Source organism: Vulpes lagopus, chromosome 11, assembly GCF_018345385.1.
Source record: "Vulpes lagopus strain Blue_001 chromosome 11, ASM1834538v1, whole genome shotgun sequence".
NCBI lineage: Eukaryota > Metazoa > Chordata > Mammalia > Carnivora > Canidae > Vulpes > Vulpes lagopus.
In genome coordinates, this window is record NC_054834.1 from 2,465,613 (window position 1) to 2,488,494 (window position 22,882).

Here is a 22,882-nt window from a genome sequence, read left to right on the forward strand (position 1 = left end):
AAATTTTTAATTCTTTTCAAGTTAGTTTTTGTGAATAGTGTAAGATAGTGGTCCAGTTTTGTTCTTTCATATGTAAATGTCCAGTTTTCTCCAATCATTTTTTAACAATTTTTCATTTATTTTTATTTATTCATGAGAGACACAGAGAGAGGCAGAGACACAGGCAGAGGGAGAAGCAGGCTCCTCACAGGGAGCCCGATTTGGGACTCGATCCCAGGACCCCGGGGTCATGACCTGAGCCAAAGGTAGATGCTCAACAGCTGACCTACCCAGGTGCCCCTTCCCAGCACCATTTATTAGAGAAACTATCTTTTTTCCACTGATCATTCTTGGCTCCCATTACAAAAATCAGTTCACTGTATATGCATGAGTCTACTTCTGAGCTCCTGATTCTGTTCTATTGATCTATGTTTCTGATATTGTGCCAATACCATACTGTTTGGATTGCCATCACTTTGTGGTCTAGTTTGAAGTCAAGAAGCACGATACCTCCAGCTTTGTTCTTTCTCAGGCTGGCTTTGGCATCCAGGGGCTTTTGTGGTTTCACAAAAAATTTAGGATTTTGTTTTATTTCTGTAAAAAATGCTATTGGGATACTGATTAGTATCTGTAGATTACTTTGTGTAGTATAGACATTTTAATGACATTCCTTCTTCCATCCATGCACACAGGATATCTTTTTTTTTTTCTTTTTGTGGTTTCTTCAGTTTCTTGCATCAATATCTTATAGCTTTTAGTATAGAGATCTTTCACCTCCTTTCTTAAATTTATTCCTCAGTATTTTATTGTTTTTGATGCTATTATAAATGAGATTGTCTTCTTTGTTTCTTGTTAGGATGTTTTGTTGTTCATATAATAGAAACACAACTTTTTTTTGTAGATTGACTTTGTATCCTACTTTACTGAATTTGTTCATTAGTTCTAACAGTTTTATGGTGAAATCTTTAGGATTTTCTGTATGTAAGATCAAGCCACTGCAAACAAAGACAATTTTACTTTGTCCTTTCCAATTTGGATACCTTTTGTTTCTTTTTAAAAATTTTTAAACTAATTTCTATTTTTAAGTAATCTGTACACCCAAGATGGGGCTTGAACTCACAATCCCAGGATCAACATCTCACACTTTGCCAAGTTAGCCAGCTGGGTGCCCCATCGTGTTTTGTTTTTGTTTTTTGACTAATTTCTCTACCTAGAAATTCCAGTACTATGTTGAAAAGGAGTGGTGAGGGTGAGCACCCTTCTCTTGTTCCTGATCATAGAGGAAATGCTTTCATTTTTCACTATCGAGGGTGATAACTGCGGACTTGTCCTATACGGTCTTTATTACGTTGTGGAATATTTTCTCTACTCACTTTGTTGAGAGTTTTTAATCAAGAACGGAAGTTGGATTTTGTCAAGTGTTTTTTCTGCACCTATTGAGAAGGTCATTGATTTTTGTCCTCCATTCTTTCATGTGAGGTATCACACTTATTGATTTGCCGATGGTGAACTATCTTGCATCCCAGAAGTAAATCCCCACCTGATCATGGTGTGTGATCCTTTTAATGTGCTACTGAATTTAGTTTGCTAGTATTCAGTTGAGAATTTTTGCATGTATATTCATCAGGGATATGGGCCTGCAGTTTTCTTCTCCTGTGGTAACCTTACCTGGCTTTGGTATCAGGGTAGTGTTGGCTTCATGACCCTGGGCCGAAGGCAGGTGCTAAACCACTGAGCCACCCAGGGATCCTGGTGGCTTATATATTTATATATATTTATATATATATATATATATTTTTATTGGAGTTCTATTTGCCAACATATAGTATAACACCCAGTGAACATCCGTCAAGTGCCCCCTTTGTAACTTTACTTATTTAAGTCCTCTTTCTTTTTTTGGTGAATCTAGCTAAAGTTTTATCAATTTTGTTTATTGTTTCAAAAGACCAATTCTTGGTTTCATTGATCTTTTCTATTGTTTTCCTTTTTTTTTTTTTTGTTACTTTTACTCTAATCTGTATTATTTCCCTTTCTTCCACTAACTTGGGCTTAGTTTGCTCTTTTTTTTTTTTTTCTTCTTCTTCTAGTTCCTTGTGGTATAAAGTCAATTTGTTTGTCTGGAATCTCTCATTTTTCTCAGTGTGTGTGTGTTTATCACAATTAGCTGCATTTTAGCAATTATTTTGCTTCGTACTATAAGTTTTGATATTTTTCTCAAGATCCTTTTTGTATTTTCACTTTTGCTTTAGTCTTTGCCCCATTCGTTCTCCAGGAGTGTGTTGTTTAATTTCCACGTATTTGTGAATTTTCTAGCTTTCCTCCTGTTATAGATTTATACTTCCATTCCATCGGGATTGGAGAAGATATTTGATATAAATTCTATCTCCTTGGATTTGTTGAGACTTGTTTTGTGCCTAAGGTATGGGCCTGTCTTGGAGAATGCTGCACGTGTACTTGAGAAGAATGTGTGTTCTGATGCCTTTGCACAGTGAGTTTTGTGTATGCCTCTTCTGTCCATTTGTTTATTTCTTTATTGACTCTTTCTGGATAAGCTATATCCATTGCTGAGAGTGGGGTGTCAGAGTTCCCAGATGCATTGTATCACTGTTTATTTCTCTTTTTAGTTTTGTTTTGTCACTATTTGCTCTAAATGTTTAGGGGCTCTGATGTTGGGTGCCAGTTGAGCATTGTTATTTTTTTTTTTAATTTGGACTATGGTAGACACACAATGTTACACTAGTTTCAGGTGTAGGACATAGTGATTCAACAAGTTTTTACACACGGCTACGTTCACCACAAGTGTAGCTACCATCCATCACCATATATCGCTGTGATAATATCATCGACTATATATTCCTTATGCTGTGCCTTTTATTCCCGTGGCTTATTCATGACATACCTGGAAGCCTGCATCTCCCACTCCCCTTCACCCATTTTGCCCATCTCTATCTTCCTCCTCCAGGAGTAATCAGTTTGCTCTGTGTACTTACAGCTCTGATTCTGCTGTTTGGGTTTTTTTTTTTTTTTTTTTTTTTTTAGATTCCACATATGAGTGAAATCATATTCTATTTCTCTTCCTCAGTCTGATGATTTATTTCACTTAGCATAATAACCATAGGTCCATGCATGTTGTTGCAAATGGCAAGATCTTGTCCTTTTTATAGCTGTGTAATATTTCATTATATGTTTATGTATGTATACAGATAATTTGTGCATATATATATATATATATATATATATATACATCGCATGTGCCTAGTTGTGCATTATTTTTGTTTTCAGGCTCTTGCAGCCTAAGAAACCTCAAGTATATAACAAACATATTCTTTAGGAGTGTTTTCTGAGAAAAGAGTCATAATGACAGAGATGTTGGTGTAGGCTTCTGGCTTTCTCTAGAATGATATTTCAGAAGGGAAGCTTCTGCTTCCACGCATGTCTTTATGATAGGGATTCACTATTAACTGGCAACTTTTCACACTCGAACAACAGAAATGCATGCAACTTTCCTCACCCCGAGAGCTGCTGCATATTGCCTGCTGAGTCAGAAAGGCCATGCTGAATTGAGATGCCACTGCCCAGAGGAACAGGGCATCCTCACCAGCCAAGAATTCCCTGGTGCACCTCTCTCCCATGTGCAGCATAGTATCACTTTCTCCCTCGCCACAAACTCATGCAGTTTTTTAAAATGAAAAAGTGGAATGGGATACCAGAGCCTTGAATGCTACAGGACTATTATGTTCCATTTTACAATCGCATTTTTTTCTTTCCTTTCACTGACTGAATGAAAAACCAGGCAGGGGGATAGTTCTCAAGCACAACAGGTGTCAACACAGACAGGCAGGCCAGAGTTGTGCAGAATTATCTCTTTCCCACACTCCCAGGTTAAAAATTTGCCTGTGTTAACAAATGTCTCAAATGCAGGTAATCTCTGGGATGTTTACTCCTCTGTACATATTACTTTTGTTTTTCCACTTAATCACCTGATTATCACATGCAACCTTGGCAGTATGTCAACTGTCTCCATCTTCAGGGTCCCATTCCTGGTGGTTTATCCAAGAATCCCATGGAGTGAATGGGGTGAACAGGTCAGGTCTCCCTCAGTGGAGCTAGAGCCCATCCATCAATGGCAAGACAGTCTGCTGCCAACTTGTGTAGAAGTGGGAGTGCTCCAGGGCCCATGGGCACCAGGCCCTCTGAGCCAGGATGATTCCAGCTGGGCTGCAAGTTTTCCCTGAAGGACCTCTCCAGGTGTTTGCACTTTCTAGTAACCTTCCGGGCATCTGCCCAGCACACACCAGACCCTGGAGCCCTGAGGGACATGGATTCCTGGAGTCTAGAGCAGAAGGGTCCCATCTCTAGCTCTGCTCCACCCAGGGCAACACAATGGTCACACAAAGAACAGCCATTTTCACAAGGTCATCCCACTGGGGCCAAAGGGACCTGCTTGTCCTGCATTTTCACAACTAGTGAAAGAACCAAGTGATTCTGGGAAAAATGAGGAGGATGTGATTCTGGGTGGCGTGGCCTCCGCCTGGCCTTGTTGTGGCCACCTCCTCTCTGAAGAGGAAGAAACAGCAAACCTGCTCACAGTAAGCCGCAGAGTGGAGCAGCATGAGCTACTGCCCTAACCCTAGTACGAGGTGGATGCCAACCTCAGCCATTGTCATCTAGTGATGGAGCTGGGCAGGCTGGGGGACTTCCAGCTGAAGAGACCCCAGAAACTGTAAATCAGCAGATGCTTGAAAAGAAGAAAAATTCATGGCTTCTCTTCTTGTCAATGGAGCGTTGAGTCTTGAGGGTTACTCGGGTTACTTGCGGGGAATTTGTGTGTGTGTGTGTACATGATATGCGTGTGCATTTGTGCATACATGTATACATGTGTCTGTGGATATGTATTTGTGTGCATGTACAGATGTGTGTGCATGTGTGTGGATGCATTTGTGTGTGTGTGCATGTACACATGTGTGCCTGTGTGTATGTGTGTGTGAGTGTGGGTATTGCACAAGAGGGTATGCAGCTGAGTTGAGAAAACAGTGAGGCATGATTCCCCCTTTCCAAAATATAACCTCCCTAGAAGCTTTTAAATGAATGAAGGGAAAGCCCCCAGGCAATATCCTGAGCTCTAGATCCGGGAGGAATGAAGGTACATTTCCCAGGTAGAGGGATGGGCTCTCTGTGTCGGGTGGCAAGGGGCTACGGACAACGCAGAGTGTCCGTGGGGCCCTGGCTACGGCGACCGTAAGATTGCTGGTCTCAGAACCACTAGCACAAGACGCTCATAAAACTGGCGTGAGCAAACGTTTGTTGTCTCAGACGACGTGGTGGGGAGCACTGGCATACTTGGTGGTGGTCATTCCATGTGGAAAAGAGATCAGATAAATGGAAAAAGCCTAAACTCCCAAGTGATGAGGGGTGGATTCCAGACACTTCAGGAGGTGACCTCAGATTGTTTCTTGATCCTGTGAGTTGCAAGCGTAGAGTAGTCAGCCCTCGATTTTGGACTTCAATCTTTATTCCCTCTTCATTGTTTTGGTCACTTGGCAGCTCTAGCTGATGACAATAAACTGAGGAATGATGTTTTTAGGGCCAAGGAAAACTGCCACGGGCCATCTGAGCCTCCTGGTTTAGCCTGACAGACGTGCCTGATGCCTGCGAGGATGTCGGTACAATGCACCTTCTTCTTCCTTCAGTGCAGCCAGAAACTGAGCCACCAGTTTAGTGACGCCCCAGCCGATGCTTCAAAAACTCATATTTTTCTCACCTGGACCACAGTGCCAGCCTCTGGTGGCTTCTTCTAGCTCCTGTAAGGCTCACACTGCCTTAGAACCATCTGACTGGATGGGAGTCCCACCCCAAGCTACCAATAGACATCACTCTCCTGGATGATTCTTCACTGGCTCCCATTGCCTGAAAAAAGTCAAATCTAAGCACTGTTCATAATACTCAAGGCCCTTCATAAATCTGGCCTCTACTTTACCCTCAGGATTTTCAGCAGGATTGGATATGTCTAGGCCGGTCACTTGGAGTTGGGAGTATTTAGATCCCAGGAGCTAGAAACCTGGCAGGAAATCCAATCCAGTCCAATATTGATTGATTGATAGAGATTGATTGATTGATTTAAGAGATTGAGAGAGACAGAGAGAGAGAGGGACAACATGCACATGCAATCGGGGGAGGGAGACTCTCACGCAGACTGTGTGCTGAGTGCTGAGCCCTACACAGGACTGGATCTCACAACCCTGAGGTCACGATCCGAGTGGAAACCAAAAGTTGGGTGCTCAACCAACTGAGCCACCCAGGCACCCCTCCTACCCAATGTTTAGACGTTGAAATTATTTAGACAATTGAAAACACTGTGCAGACTGTACCAAACAGATCTACAGGGCAAATACTGCACAGACGATGGACTGGCAGTTTTGAACTCAGGAGAGGAGGGTGCTAAAGTGGAGAACTTCCTCATTGCCTTTCCTCCACTTACCTTGGAGTTTATGATCTTTTTTTTTTTTTTTTAAGATTTTATTTATTTATTCATGAGAGACAGAGAGAGAGAGAGGCAGAGACACAGGCAGAGGGAGAAGCAGGCTCCACGCAGGGAGCCCGACGCGGGACTGGATCCCGGGACTCCAGGATCACGCCCTGGGCCAAAGGCAGGTGCTAAACTGCTGAGCCCCCCAGGTGTCCCGAGCTCATGTTCTTCTAACCGCAGATCAAGGAGAACACCCCACCCCAACGACAGCGGGATGTATGTTCTTTCCAAGTGGACAGGAGACAGTCCTCAAGGCTAAAAAACAAAACCCAAAACAAAACAAAACAAAATCTGAGCCATAAGAGAAGTCTCGAAAAACATAAAAGGATTCAAATCATGCAAAGTGTGTTCTGTGACCGCAACAGGAGTAAATCAGAAACCAGTGACAAAGTCAGTATCTGGAAAACCCCAAATATTTGGGAAACACATGCCGCACGTCCAAACAGGCCAGGGGTAAAATAAGAAGTCAAAACGGAAATTAGAAGATGTTTTGAATTGAATGAAAATGAAAACACACGGTATCAATTGTATGGGCAGCTAGTAGGTCAGCCTGAGGACAGAAAGCCCTAAAGAGCCGTCCCGGCAGGAGAGAAGCAAGGTCTCCACGTGGTCGCTTGTTTCCAGTTTAAGAAACTCGCGCAAGGAATGCGAAGTAAACCCAAATAAGCAGATGAAATAATAAAGAGCAGAGCAGTGACGGGTCCAGGCGCTTCCCCTGGCTGGGGCGGCTCTGCGAGCACAGGGCCCGGAGAGAGGGGAGCCCTCTGCGTCCCAGGGCTCTGGACCCCCAGGCCTAGAAGCACGAGGGGCCCGCAGACACCCCAGGGGCTGGGCAAAGACACTGCTGGACGCAGTCAGGCCTGGAGAGAGCGACGTTAAAGTTCTGAATGAGAACACGGACACAGTGATCCCCAGTGACACCTCCGGGGTACCCGTGGGGACCCGGGGAAGGTATTTTATGGGGGAGAGATACCAAATGTTTCAGCCACAGGGTGAAGGGCCGCCCGCCTCTCTGCAGGATGCCCGCTGTTGCCTCTGGGGCCTCTGGCTCTGTCCTGCGGAGGGTCCGACCCATGTGGCTCCAGATAGTAGGAGCTAAGGCACTGGGGTCGGGGAGGAGCCAGCTTTGCGGAGCACCAGGCCGACAGCTGCTGCAGATCCAAGTTCAACCGAGTAAGTTTGAAGATCTAATTGGCCTTATTAAATGATTCGTGAATCAGGGAGCAAGGAGGGGAGAGCTCTGATGAGCTCAACGAAAGAAAGGTGGTTACGGGCGGCAAGTGGGCATCCCACAGATGCCTCTTTTTTTACAAAATAAAACAAAACAAAAAAAACCCTATTTATTTATTTATTTATTTATTTAGCAAAGAATGCACCGTTTAGGCAAGGTTGCCTTGCGAAGGGGAGCAGAACGGGTGTCTGGGTACACTTCCCACTATTGACCTGGAAACTCCATGGGGCTGGTTAATCGTTGCCTTCCTGGGGCTGAAACTGTGGCCCAGTTAGGTATTAACTATTGTTTTCCTGACTTGGGGCCTTGACCTGAGGGACACAATCTGGGACCTGGGGTTTGCTTTTTCACACAGTGTAGTCGTCCTCGGCCACTGGGAGTGGGCTCTGATGGCATCACAGGTGCCCGGGGACCCGGAAGCTTGTTCTCTCCAGAAACCAGCTTCCAGAACCTGCTCTTGGCTCTGCTAAGAGCAAAGGAGAAGCCCCAGCGACAGGAGGCCATCTCCTCTGTCCTGCGACTGTCCTACCTGGGACTGTGGGACCCAGTAAGGCAAGAGCACACTTGGGAGAAAATATTTCGACTCTAACTCATGGGACTCGATTGGTCATGCCGCTGCCTCTTCTGGAACTCCTCACATCCCGGTGCCTGCTCTGGGACTCCTTCACGTTTTCCTTTCTTTCTTTTAAAAATTATTTTATTTATTTGCTCATGAGACAGACACACAGAGAGAGGCAGAGACACGGGTAGAGGGAGACGCAGGCTCCGTGCAGGGAGCCCGACGCGGGACTCGATCCCAGGACCCGGGGTCACGACCTGAGCCGAAGGCAGATGCCCAACCGCTGAGCCCCCCGGGGGCCCTGTTCACATTTTCTCTCCAGCTTTTCCTCCCGGATAAAGCTGCCAGAGGTGCCCCAGGTTCACGGCTTTGTCGGAGCGGCTACACCTCCGTAGCCTGGCCACACACTCAGGTGCTACCTGGATGGACTCTTCTGGCATCTTCTCTCTTGATCCAACAGAAACGTGCCACGGTTGCCCACCAGGTGCAGGGCTCGCGGTAGGACGGGGAGACGAAGGGGAACGGGGAGCCTCCGCCCCTGCCGCCGAGAAGCGGGAAGGGGGTCCTCGGGAGGCCTACCGGCGGCTCGGGCTTAGAGACCCACAGAGAGCCCGCGTGTCGGCCGAGCCGAGGCCCGGACCTTCCCTTCCCATGTGGCTTTGACGCGGAGCTGGATGTCGCCTTGCCCATACACACGGCCCTGCAGGATGAATCTGAAAGTCCCTTTTTAAATTGTCCCAGCGTGAAGGGAGCCGAGATGGGTGCCGTCCTGGGGGTGGGAGCTGCCGGGGCGACGAGGGCCTGGCGCTGCGCGGGAGGCACAGGCCCAAGTGCCAGTGTCCCTCCCCCCCCCCCCCCAGGCTCCTGCCGCGCCCAGAGCAGCTTCTGGAAGCTGGTTTCTGGAGACAGCAGGCCTCATGGTGTTCTAACCTTCTGAAAATGGAGTTTAGAAGCCAGGGGCTTAGCCGAGGGGCCGAGTCAGAGCGCAGGAGCGGAGGCCGCTGGAAACCCAGGTCCGCAGTCAGGGGGCAGGGCAGGCCTCCAGGTGAAGGCCTGAGGGCGGGGGGGCGGGAGCCCGCACCCCAGAACGGCCCACAGTGGCACCTGCAGGTGCAGGGCCTGCGCCCTGGTCTGTGCCCGGACTCTGCTGTGGCCACGAGCCCGTGCGCCCTGCCACCGGCCTGGGCTGCCCTCCCCCCCACATCCAGGACCGGTGCTGGGGTGCGCCCCGCGCTTAGGTTCCCGCTCCGGGGTGGGGTGGGGGGTGTGGGAATCAGCAGTCGCCTACTGGTAAAACCCAAACAAAACCGAGTCTGCGGGTGGCATCCTCTGACCTGTGGCCTCTGCAGCCAGCCCTCCCCACGGGGGTCCTGGAGGCACTCCCACCCCCACCCCCCAGTCACTGGGGCTCCCACCCGACCGCCTGGGGCTCCCCGGCAGGTGCAGCCCACACCTGCTGGAGGAGTGTGCAGAGGAGCAACCATGGGGGGGTGGGGCGTGAGCGTGGAGGTGGGCACCGCGCCTCCCGGGAGCCCTGGGCCCTGTTTTTCTGGGGGATTCGCAGGCCGCCTCCACGGGATCATGTCACACCCCTTGGCATCTCCCGAGACCCCCACTTCCTTCCCACCACTCTCTCTTCCCTTACGACCCTGCTCATCCCCATGCTCCAGCCTCTCCATTAGCCTGCCTTGGTCCCTGGGGAGCCCCCCTTCATGTTGAGGAGGGGAGGGGCTGCTCCTGAGGCCCCCGCTGGCCACCCAGGGCCACCCAGGGCCACCCAGGGCTCCTGTCCCCATCCCCAATTTCTCTCTGTGCCTGATGGCTCCCAGCTCCAAGCCAACTTGCAGAGTGTGGTCCATTTAAGGGCCGTCTCGGGGCCCCTTACCCCCTGGGCTTCGCCCCTTGTTTCCTGGCCTCCCTCACAGCCAACCTGCTTGGGAGAGCGCCCGGGCTGCAGACCGAGCTCTGCCTCCCCTCCCCGGGCAGCTCTGGAGCCCATTGCACCGGCTCCTTCCCCGACCGCAGCCACCTGCCCACCAGCAAAGCCAGGTCAGCCCGGGCCTCCACCTCCCACGCAGCCCTCCCTAAAATGTACATGTTTAAAATGCCAAAAATGTAAAGAAGGCATCACGAACAGCAAGGAGGAGTAAGTCACGGCAACCACGCCCCCCATGCAGCTCGAAAACACTGAGTAGAACTTTAATATGTTTTATATCCAAACACAATGTTTCAAATTATTATGATTATTTTTAGATTTTATTTATTGTTAGAGAGAGAGCGCACAGGAGCAGGGGAGGGACGGAAGGAAATCTGACCCCACGCTGAGCGTGGAGCCCGACTTGGAGGCTGGATCCCATGGTCCCGAGATCACAGCCGGAGCCACAACCAATAGCTGGACTTAACCAACTGAACCACCCAGGCCAGAGCCCGAAATGTCTCCAACTTATTTTAGACCAGCAGCTAAGTTGCACGTACGGCCCGGAGGGTCCTTGTGCAGTTAGCGCGTTGCCTAAGAGTAGCACCGGTACCCAAACCTGAGCCCGGGCTGCGCCACGCAGCAACTGAACCCCGGACTTGAGCTGAGGTCCATCAGGTCTTCCCTGCAGTCCCTTCTCCGCCCCAGGACCCAGTCCAGACCCCCTCCCTGCGTAGCCTCCTCCATAGCCTCCTCCAATTCGCCAGGGTGTTCCCCAGTATTAGTTACTTAATTGGTTGTATTTGTATTAATGATTATTATTTTGTGGTTGCACGTCCCTCCATTCAGGCTTGTCTGATGTTCTCTCATAATGAAATGAAGCCATTTGGGGCAAGAGTACCACGGGCTTCTAGAACTTTTAAGCTGCCCAGTTACCGTGTGACAGACAATACGTACCGAGTTTTATGTTTTAAACATATTAACTTACTTAAAATCCACAAAATCCCTCCTGAAGCAATGATTAACCCCCACCCCCCTGCCCTTCACAGATGAGGAAACAGGACATTAAATCACTAGTGGGGACAGAGCTGGGCCTCGAGCATCGCTCTGGGACTCCAGCCGACACCCAACCCCGCACAGTGGCTCCCGCAGGACAGACTCGGGGCGTCCGCCACCCCGGGGGCCCCTCCCAGATGCCGCTCGGGGTGCAGAAGGCACCTGCTGGGGCTCCTCTGCACGGGGGCCATGGCGCCTTTGGGGCGCAGGTCTTTGGGAAAAGACAAAATGCCCACTTGACAGACTCATAGGGTCCATCAGGAGTAAACATAAAATTCTGGATGGTGCTGTTAGGACGCAATGCTCACTCTTGGCACCTCAACTTGGCCCCCTGTTCTGCTTGTGTCCGGATTTATTTTAAGGTAGAAACTATAAACTAGTAAGTTTCCAGTGAGTCCGGAATTTTTATATTTTTATTTTTATTTTTATTTTTTTGAGTCAGAAATTTTTCAATTATGAGCAGCTAGATGGAGAACAGTAACAAAGAGGACACAACGGCCTAGAGAAAAGCGAAGAGTCTGTTGTCAAAGCTCTCGGTTCTGTGCTGTCCTCGAGAGTTAATCATGACGTGCACGTTACACACAACTTGTTAATAAGGGTTGGGACTCGTTAATAAGTGGAGTGTAGACACTGGGCTGTTCAACCCAACTCCCTTACATCACCATTAATTGCTGTATTTTCTCTTACACACAAGACGCATTAATGAAGCTTCGCGGTTCTTTCTCTTACATAGAAAACGATCTCGCATTCCATTAAATAGTGACCCATGTCACACTTGGGCTCGTTTCTCACTTTTGAAACATCTTGAACGAGCCACAGTTTCCAGAGAGATATAAGAGGCTGCTGGGGGTCGGGGGGAGGGGAAGGCTCAGCGAACATTACGGTGCACCTGACGGGGGTGTTTACCCAGAGAGTGGCTATCAATGGATCAGTGATACGTGGAGTAACAGAACAGGTGTTCTTCAGTGGTTGGGCCTGGGCCCAGGATTGTTTAACATCTTTATCAATGACCTACCTGGGTGAGACGGAATGGAAAGTATGCTTTGTACACGTGCAGCTGATACAGAACTAGGGGGGAACAAATCGGGCCCCAGAATAGAGGGTTATAATTCAAGTTGACCTCGGCCAATTGTCGCTTCCACAATTCAGCAACGTGCATGGATGAGATTCATGAGTTACGAGAGAGAGAGAGCTCTAAGGAGAGTAGAGAGTGTCTTTTTATTCTTCAGTGGTTTGCCAGCTGCTGGGGGATCAGGGGCAGGAACACAGCAGAGCTGGTCACCCGGGACAGCAGGGGACGTCTCCTGTGTGCAGCCGACGTGGTGATTTCTTAGAAAAAGGAAGAGAGCATTAGTCAAAGGTGATTTCTTACAGCTGAACCAGGCTCAGAGACTGGGAAAGGGTTGGAGAGGGAGAGGTGGGTCAAGGCACGGATGACTTGACCCAACAAAGGATACATCTTGAGGTTAGATTGGGAGGAGCAAAGACCGGGCGGTCCCTCTTGGGAACGATTATACAACAGAGCAACGCTGGGCAAGAAGGCATGACCTTGCAATCCCACAGAAAACAAACAACAAAAGCAAGCATAAATCCATAAACGGACTCTTTAAGGTCGTGTAAAGTAAATGCCAGTAGAGATACGAAATTAATTATAAATACTGAACATGCGGAACCAAGTGTAGGTAAAGTAGAAAAAGCTATAGAGTTATGACTTGTAAGAGAACTCAGGGTCTTGCGTTTGGAGACGGAAGAAAGCCAAAAGTCCTACTACGCTCATCACATTTCCTTTGCAAGCTAAACACAAGGGAAACAAGAGGTAAACAAATACAGATGTGTTTACATGGATACGGTGTGGGTAGAAGGTGGGATCTCCCGTGCTCTACTGAGCTACCATTCAGGCTTTCATAAACTTCACCTTTTTTTTTTTTAAGATTTTTTTATTTTTATTTTTCATGAGAGACACAGAGAGAGAGAGAGAGAGGCAGAGACACAGGCAGAGGGAGAAGCAGGCTCCATGCTGGGAGCCCGATGCGGGACTCGATCCCGGGCCTCCAGGATCATGCCCTGGGCCGACGGCAGGCGCTAAACCGCTGAGCCACCCAGGGATCCCCCTAAACTTCACCTTTTTAAAGTCCTCCTGAGCCTGCAGTTAAGAACAAAGCCCTTGTTGGCCTCTGAGTGAGGGAGCAGGAAACCATCAGAAACAATGAACAGAAAACTGGGTTAGCGCGGCGAGCAGAAAAGCTCAGAGTCAGAATTTCCAGAGGCAAACAACTGGTTTCCCAACCATAAAAGTTGCTAAAGGAGGACAGGGAGTTACTCCCGTAAAGACTTTTTGAAATTCAGGTAAGTTCTGATTTTTATGGCAAGACGCAAACGTGTGCCTACATGACAGTAAAATTAGGCCCTAAGGTTTCAGACCTTTGTGTACGTGTGTTACTGGGATCTGCTCGCTTGTGTGCCAGTTCTCTGACCACGGTGTGGGGCGAAGCGTACACGCGGCAGAACCCTCCAGAAGGAGGCGAACAGTTATTAGCCATTCGGGCCAGGGTAAAATGTAAGTATTTTCTCAGACTCTGACAAAATAGTCATGTGAGCAGCTGAGTGTTTCTTCTGCCCCTCGCCCAACAGCAGTCTCAGTGTGGGAGTTCCTAATTGTCGTCATGAAACCAGATGGCAGAAAAGGATGCAACGTGAGACATCGGTTCTCCCGCCAACAGGGCGGGAAGTGGGCTGTGGTCGAGCTCAAGCAGACCTGGATGGATAGAACCATCCCGACGGCCGCCCCGGGCACTGTGACGGGCTTGTCCTGCTGTTGCTGAGTGTGGGGACCTGCCTTCCCGCCCTGAAAATAAAGAGCCTTGCCTTGGTTGTATGATAACATCTGAGCGTCCCCTTTTCTCCCGCTTTCTATGAAGGGGGAAACAAATAGGATGTGGACAGCAGCTGTGGGGGTATTTCCCAGATGGTGCCAACTGATCTACAAAAGCCTTTTGTTTTTGGCTACAAAGCCACCTGACAGGTGTGGAAGGCCCAGTGGACTCAACAGTCTGCAAGCTGGTTACCGTCCCCGGTGAAGTTCGTGGCTGGGATCCGGACTGTCTCAAGGGAGAGGGGCGCTCAGTGGAGGGGGTGGGGGGCCACCAGGGGTCGGACAGCTCGGCGTGGGCAGCTGTCCACTTCCCAGGATCGGAACCCAGAGTTCCCTTTGGCCTGTTTCACAGTGTAAAGGCGATTCCCAAAGTTTCTATCAACTCAGGTGAAAATGCATAAAGGTATCAGCTCTCAATAGGCTGACAGATGAGCCTTCCATAATTCCCACTCCCCCCCGCATAAGCAAACCCCCTGGGCCTTATTGCCTCCTTCATCACCCCCTCCCCCGAGTTGAAAGGGAGAGAGCATCCACCCAGTAAAAACGTGCCGAATTCCCTCTCCAGTACAGAGGCCACTGAAAGCAGCAGAAATTAATAAAAATAACACGGGCGTTCTCCTAATCCCAATGAAAGGAACGAAAAACTGAAAAAGGAAGTTAGGAAGCATTGCTTCCATTTGGAAATTTCTAAAGAATATTAAATTATGGGGGCTCAGTCTGTGAGGTGTCTGACTCTTTATTTCACCTCAGGCGGTGGTCTCAGGGTCACCAGGTGGAGCCCTGTGTGACTCTGCGCTTAGTAGGTCGTCAGCTTGGGGTGCTCCCTCTCCCTCTGTTCCCCCCCTCCCATTTTATTTTAAATAAAATCGTTTAAAAATAATATTAGGTTGTGTCTTCTTAGTTTAACTTCTGTACTTGGATACATCTGGCATATTCTAGCCAACTTTAACAAGCAGCTACGGGTTGGAATGGTTGTATTACATTATTTTGACCTTAGCAAAAAAATTTCCATTAGAGAATTTGCACATGCCATTAGAATCCAAGCTGGAAAAAAAAAAAAAAAAGAGTCCAAGCTGAAATAATATGTTAACATCGACATATGATCACTGCCCAGGTGTCTTGGACATTTAACAACGTTTTTTACATACAGATTTCTTACATTGAATTATTTCAGATATATCCATTATGCCTTTTTAATAACTTGGAAGGGCATGGACTATTTGCGTGTATGTACACACACACACACACACACACACACACAGATATTAAAACAATGCAAAAAAAAATAAAACAATGCAACAAAATGGGGTGAGTGCTTCTGACGACGGGATTTATGGTGATTTTAAACTTTAAAAAGTTATCATATTGTTTGATATGCACATCATGCATTTGTATCATTTTTTACAAAAATTAAACAGTTGCTTAAAAATTACTTGAAAACATCAACAGCGATTCCGCCTTCTTTGCTTCTTAGTGATGAAACTAAGGGTGTGAGCATATGAAAGAGACATTTTCAAATGATCAGATTGAGGAAACAAGCACGATTCGTTCATTCATCCAATATTCCATTATTTAAAAGTTCATTCATGTGTGGGCGCCCGGGTGGCTCAGTTGATTAAGTGTCTGACTCTTGATTTCAGCTCAGGTCTCGATCTCAGGGTTGTGAGACGGAGCCTGGGGTCAGGCCCCACGCTGGGCAGGACGTCTGCTTGAGGTTCTCTGTCTCTTCCTCTGCCCCTCCCTCCATTCTCCCTCCTTCTCTCTCTCAAATAAGTAAATAAATCTTGAAAAATAACAAAAGTTCATTCATGTGTCACGTAGTGTGTCCCTTAGATGTCAGAAAATGGGATTGTAGTTGGGGACACCCAGTCAATAATACAGACGGCCCGAATGAATAATGTTCTTCTACAATGTCAGTCTTACAAGATCACACAATTGAGTATGACTTCCCGGGTGAGGCTGTCCTCTGGGCAAGCACCTGGGTGGAGGTGGTGGGCGTGGGTCAAAGTTTCCATCAGTTGGATACCTGGGTGAGGCACTTATGTAGCTGCAGGTCCCATCTACAAAATAAGCTAATAAAAATGTCAGTCATGAACCCACCTTAGGAATTACGTGAATCGTTTATATGGATGATTATGTTGTTGAATGAAGAAATCAACAATAAAAATAGACCAAAAAGAAATCCTTGTTTTATGTGAAAGCATATCAGAGAGAGACCCTTTGGCTTACGTTATGTGTCAGTCCGATGCAAAGACTGGCAGGCCAGCGTAGTTCAAAAAAATAAAGTTATAATGAAGACATGGTTAGAATATGTGTATTCTTCTCCTTTACGTAAATTACTATGTGAAGAAGATATTTTCCTGTGAATATCAATCAGGAAAAATAGGCAATATTTTATTTTGAAAGTAAAGGGTAAAAAGTCACGCAGATGACTGGTGCCGACCTTCACCTGGTTTCCTCAGGTCCCATCCTCGGGTCCTTACAAATTGGTGGGAACATTTTCCCATGACAGACCTCATTAATCCCCAATTTGGGCGATCGCTTCTCGTTACATAGTAAGGAATTATACATGAGGACTGTTACCAGTGAGATATCATGATTACGTGTTCTCTTCAAATACAAGATGTTAAGGAAATGTGTTCCTGGTGGTTATACGACTGTAAACGGGTGTTGCTCATTGTAAATTTTTATGACTTTTTAAAGCGTAAGCTCTAGGCCAACATGGGGCTCGATCTCATGACCCTGAGATCAAGAGTCACATGCTCTACCCACTAAGCAGGCCAGGCGGCTCCTCTGTGAATTTTTAAGACCAATTTTTTTTGTAGACCTACACCGGTGGGTGACACATATTAAAACTTCGCTCCCTCTCCTTTTTGCTGGAAAGGAATTGGAGAAGATAACAGGACAGAGGATCTCTGGCTTCCCTGCTCCAAGATGTAGTGATTAAACTCCATTCCTCTGGCTCAGGTGCAATTTCGGCACATTTCCAAAGAAAGGAGGACTGGACGTGGGTGGATGGACGGGGGTACTCACTAACCACTGGGCTTATACTGCTGTGAAGGGGGAAAGGAGAGAAACATCCCCTGTCGTGCGTCCTGCTTTAGCGGTAGCCGCCGGGCAACGCTTCCTCTCCGGTGCACCCAGGGTCACAGGTGTGGCCACCGACACCGTCAGGCCAGCGCCTGCACGTCAGAGGTGCGTGCGAGCCGCGCACAACAGCGAGCGCATATGCACTGCCAGTGTCCCTTTCTGGATCTGGTGTTCCCGTGACACGCGATACGGGCTGTCCAGTGGCAGGGCTGTTCACGTTTCAGGCCTGAGCTCTGATAGCACCTTCCAAATAAGGGAGCCGATAGCAGGGTGCGCCTTGTGAAGGCAGGCGTTGAGTTTCAATCCACGAGGAAGAACGTATGGGATCTCTGGTGTCACGTTTGCCTTGGCATCGCTTCCCTTCCCTTCCGGAAACTTCAGACACTCAGGGACCTGTGCGGCAATTCCTTGTTCCGTGAGCAAATCTTTCCCCGGGGTGGGGTGGCCTCGCGTCGACTTACACGTGCAGGAATGTACGCTAAGGTGTATTCGGTATCTTCTTGGGCTTAAATCTGCTTGCTGTGCATACCGGTGGGGGCAATTTAAGGCGGATAGTGACATGAGTGCGTGGCTCGGCAATCCCCTGTCAACTGTAAGAATGAGAGCAGAGCCGGAAGGCAGACACTCTGTTTACTGGCAACAGCACAGCATTTGGAGTTAGACACGCAGCTCGTAATTATCAGGGAGAGAAACTAGGGCACATCACTGAGGGCTTCTGAGGCTCCTTTTTCCCCGTCTAGAAGATGGGACAAAGAATAATGAATGTTGTATAATTATTGCAATGCAGCAAAATTTGGTAGAATGTAGATCGCCGAACTTATCTAAGGAGCGACTATGCGGCAAGGGGGTGCATACCCTCCTGTACCGCTTAACTGACTGTGGAGGGAAGTCTGAGCAGAAAACTCACGGGGAATCGTGCCAGGACGGGCATCAGCCAGGACTCTGTGGTCTCTGCAAATCTTAGCTCTGATGTGCACGGATGCCTGAATTGCAGGCTCCTTGAAAACCTTGATCTCAGTTTGGAAGTGACCTCAAAAAGCCATGGTCTCTAAATACTGCCCTATAATACTGCAATTTTATTTTTTTAAGATTTTTTATTTTTATTTTTAGGTAATCTCTACACCCAACAAGGGGCTCAGACTCACTCCCAACATCAAGAGTTGCATGCTCTACACATCGAGCCAGCCACCATACTTTTATGTATTTTTTTATTTTTATATATTAAAAATATTTTATTTATTTATTTGAGAGGGAGAGAATGGGGAGAAGGATAGGGGTGGTGGTGGTAGGGGGAGGTGCGTGGGGAGAGGAACAAGTTGACTCCACGCCCAGTGTGGAGCCTGGTGCAGCGCTCGATTTGACTCCAAGATCGTGACCCAAGCGGAAACCAAGAGTCGGCCCCCCAACTGACTGAGCCACCCAGGCACTCCCACACTTCAGTTTTAGAGATTCAATGGCTTTGGTCCAAAAAGGGGGAATTGACTTGCCAGAGTTCTCACCGGTAGTTAGCATCGGGCTAAACCAGAGTCCTGAGCAGTATCCAGGATGCTGCTGCCACTATGAGGAGCTCCTGGGAGCCTTCAGGTGAGACCCCAGGAGTTTAGAAAATAAGTTAACATATAATGGATTAGCCCAAGTGTCCACAGAAATTGCCCTGAAGAATGGGCACATCCGAGTGTGTAAGAATCTGGGGCTTGTTGTCATCTGTGCAAGAAGAGTCAGCAGAGGCAGCAGTCGTGTGCTTTGTAGAATCTAGAAAAAGGATGAACCAGTCAGACTGGGCCAGAGTTCCCAGCTGTGAGGAGGCAGCGTCCTGACCAGCGGGCCCAGGACCCCAGGAGCAACAGTGGCCTCAGGCCAGGCCAGCTCTCTAGCCTTTTGCCATCAGACTGACAACAGCCTCTGATTCCAGTTGTTTCTGGTCACGATTCCTGTTTTTTCTGGTCCACGTAGGCCTTCCAGCAGGAGCAAAGCCCCCCGTTGGTGATGAGTGACGTCTCCTCGGCGTCCATACACCTGCTCGTCACCGAAGAGGTGGAGATCCAGTTTCCACCTCGCCCCCCTGTGGATTGGGCTGGTGGGAATCGTTTTCTCCAAACCAGTCAGTGTCGGGCTTCCATATAGGCAGAAACTTCCACTTGAGGGTTGATGATAAGGCCCCAGACTGAGACGAAGAGGAGCTGCAGCGGGCAAGGAGCCCGGCCGCACGCTGGCATCCACGTCCTTCCTGCCGAGCCTCCCCCTGCGCCCGGCTAGGCCTCCTTGTGGTACCCGGAGTGTGGAGGTGGCGCCCTGCCCCCACCGCTCCTGTAGACCCCACGGCCCCCAGACGGCGTCCTCGCTGGGCCTCTGCAATCAGAAGGCTGAACCCCCGGGCAGGGTCAGCAGCGCAGGCAAACCTAGAAGGGCTGCTGGACGGGACAGGTAGGAGTTCAGCTCCTTTCCCAGACTATCGGGTGACGCTGTGTCATTGGATGGGATGTCGTTTCTCCAAGCAGCAGCATGTGGGAAAATTTACTTTGGATTTTGTTCTGCTTGGCCCGCGATCCTAACCATTTTCTGCACCGGCCTGAAACTGGCGGCTCGGGAGGCTTTGCCGTCCAAGTTCCCGCACTCGACCTGCCAGACAGGTTTCCCGGGCTGGGGGGTCTGACAAAGACGGCCTTCATCGGCACCCCCCGCAGGTCCACTTACCCCTGTTCACTCCGGTATGACCGCTTCTTGGCGAGAATCCAGGATCCCTAATTGAATGAAAACTCTGTTTACGAGGTTTCCCAAATGTATCGCATTTATAAAAATTAAAACAAATTGTATTTGAGTCACAAATATGAGCCTCAATTTGACGGCAAAGGATATAGCCATTTAATAAAAAAAAAAGAAAAGAACCAGCCCCCACCCCACAAAAAAAAAAAAAAAACCAAAGAAATCTAGAGGGAAGGAGAGAGCCGCAGTGAGATTTCGAATACTATTTTGCTGTTGTTTCTACTGTTGGTTTAAACTAATGTTTTTATCTCAAAGTGCTACTTCTTTGAGTTAATCTTTTGAGATCAGCTTTGGTTTATTAACCATTTATTCATTTCCAGTGTATTTATTGAGTGCCTACTATGTTCTAGAATCTTTTCCAGGCGCTGGGAACTCTGAGCTAGATCAGAAATCGTTTCTGGGGCAGGGGGTGGGGTGACTGGGTGACGGGCACTGAGGGGGGCACTTGACGGGATGAGCACTGGGTGTTATTCTGTATGTCGGCAAATTGAACACCAATAAAAAATAAATTTATTAGAAAAAAAAAAAAGAAATCGTTTCTGCTGCAAAGGGCCTTCTGATCCAGTGGGAACTTTCCATAGTTCATCTCTTTGGAATTCTGTTATTCTGTTTAAAAAAAAGAAAAAAAGAAGAAAGAGGGTCCCATTCACCTAACAAAACCTTGGTTTCAGTCTACAACTTCTGTTCGCCATCTAATTAAGCTCTTTCCTTATTTATGTAAATTTTGTTATGTCTCATACACGATGTCAAGTACACAGTTCTTCAAGTTCGTCATGAGTTTTTATAAATGTGTATACATTGGGTCAAAATGGAAAACGGATGCATACCCAGCCTCCTAGAAGGCTCCCACACCTTCCCTATCAACGCATCAGAGGAAACCCTACGTAATCTTTGTGTGGCTTATTTTTTTTTCTTAGATTTTATTTATTTATTTTACAGATAGAGAGAGAGGGAGGGAGTGGCTGAGCAGGGGGAGGAGCAGAGGGACAGGAAGAAGCAGACTCCACCCTGAGCGCAGAGTGGGGTGCGGGTCTCGCTCCCACAACCCTGGAATTATGACCTGAGCCGAAACCAAGAGTCTGACGCCCAACTGACTGGGTCACTCAGGTGCCCCGGTGTGTGCGATTCATCCGTGAGGACACATGTGTCATGTGTGGAGCTGCGTGTAGTTGCCATTTGTCCTTTGCGTTGCTCTGCAGTAGTTTGTTATGTGATCACATCATAACGTACTAATACAGTCTGTACTTTCTTTCTGTTTGTTTTGAGAGGGAGGACACGTGCACATGTGAGCGGTGAGGGGGGCGGCGAGGCCGAGGGAGGGAGAGAAAGAATCTCAAGGGGGCTCCGTGCTTAGTGTGGAGCCCAACCTGGGTCTTGATCTCATGACCTGAGCTGAAATTGAGAGTCGCGTACCTAAGTGACTTGCTCCAATATCTGATCTGTGCTTGATTCACATTTGGGTGGATTTTAGGTTTGGGCTGCTGGGGATGAAGCTGTTAGGCCCATTCTAACACACGTGTTTTTTGTGGACATGGGCAGTCGTTTCTCTTAGTGTCACATCTAGGGATATAGTTCCTGGACCAGGGAGTTGGCATATGTTCACCTGCAAAAGCTGCCCACAGTTTTCCTAACAGGCTGTGCCGATTCACATCCCCACCAGCGGGGTGGGAGAGACCCAAGTGATCCACACTCACGCTGCACGTGGCATTGTTATTCTTTTAAATTTTAACCATTCTGATATGTTTATGGAGGCGTCTCACTCTGGTTTTAATTGCACTGCTCTGGTGACTCACGTTCCTCACGATTGAATAAGTGGATATTCCGGGCTCTACCTCTGGCCCTTGTGAATTTGGTTAATGTGAATCATCATACTTGATCAAATCAGTGCTGGGCTCCCAGCAAAAGTTGAGTTTCTACTTGAAAAGCTGAGGCTAAGACCCCACACGGGGATGACGCTGCAGTGGCGAGGTCAGCTCAAGAGGCAGCATGCACCTGGCCATGCACCCCCGTCGCGGCGTGATTCTTTGTCTTTTCTGGAACGATGCTCAGTGGCTTGAATGTCTGTCCTATGAGCTCCTTCTTTGCATCGTCCAGCTTCTCTGACTTGTGCTCCCTGGATCCCGACTCCGTGCAGCCTTCCCTTCTCCAGGCCTCCTTCCCACGGAGGCCCCTCTGCTCTACTGACACTTCACATACAGAACACAGAATGAACCCAGGGAGGCCCAGCGGCCTTTTGCTCCCATTTCTCAGCCTCACTCATCGTGGAACACTGATGATGCACCCCCCCGCCCCCCGGCAGTTGTCCACGAAGCCAGGTTTTCTGATCTCCTCACCCTCTGACCACTCCTTCCCTCATTTCCTTAGTAGCATTTGATTCACTACCCGTTCTTTCACCAGGGAGCCCCCGACTTCTGTCTTTGGCCCTTTTCACCCCATATACCTCCAATCACAGGACAGCCCACCTGTGACTCTGGCTTTCACATTCGGGCTGACAACCAGTGAATCTACCCTGTAACTTAGATCCAGGGATGGTCCCGAAACATCCCGTCCATTGTATAACATTTGACCTCTCTGCAAAGGCAGTCATGCGATGCGGCGCGTATAGTGTAGCTCTGGCTCGTGTTTCACAGGGCAAGTTTCTTCCTGGAAGAAGGGATGCTTCCAATGTGGTCTCATCAAAGCTCTAGGATTTTCTTTTTTTTCTTTTCTCTCTCTCTCTTTTTTTTTTTTTTTTTTTTTTGAGATTTTACTTATTTATTTGACAGGGAGAGCACAGAGGGGAAGAGGAGAAGCAGACTCCCTGCTGAGCAGAGGGTCCGATGTGGAGCTTGATCCCAGGACCCTGAGACCATGACCTGAGCCAGAGGTGAACGCTCAGCTGACTGAGCCAC

At 48.3% G+C, this 22,882-nt stretch overlaps 1 long non-coding RNA gene across 1 annotated transcript; it reads left to right on the plus strand.

Moving 5' to 3' along the window:
- Window positions 1-8,047: 8,047 nt before the first annotated feature.
- On the plus strand, window positions 8,048-14,147 carry LOC121472171. The gene is made up of 2 exons (XR_005982791.1): window positions 8,048-9,308; window positions 13,898-14,147. It is a non-coding gene; the product is annotated as an uncharacterized LOC121472171 (long non-coding RNA).
- Window positions 14,148-22,882: the final 8,735 nt, after the last annotated feature.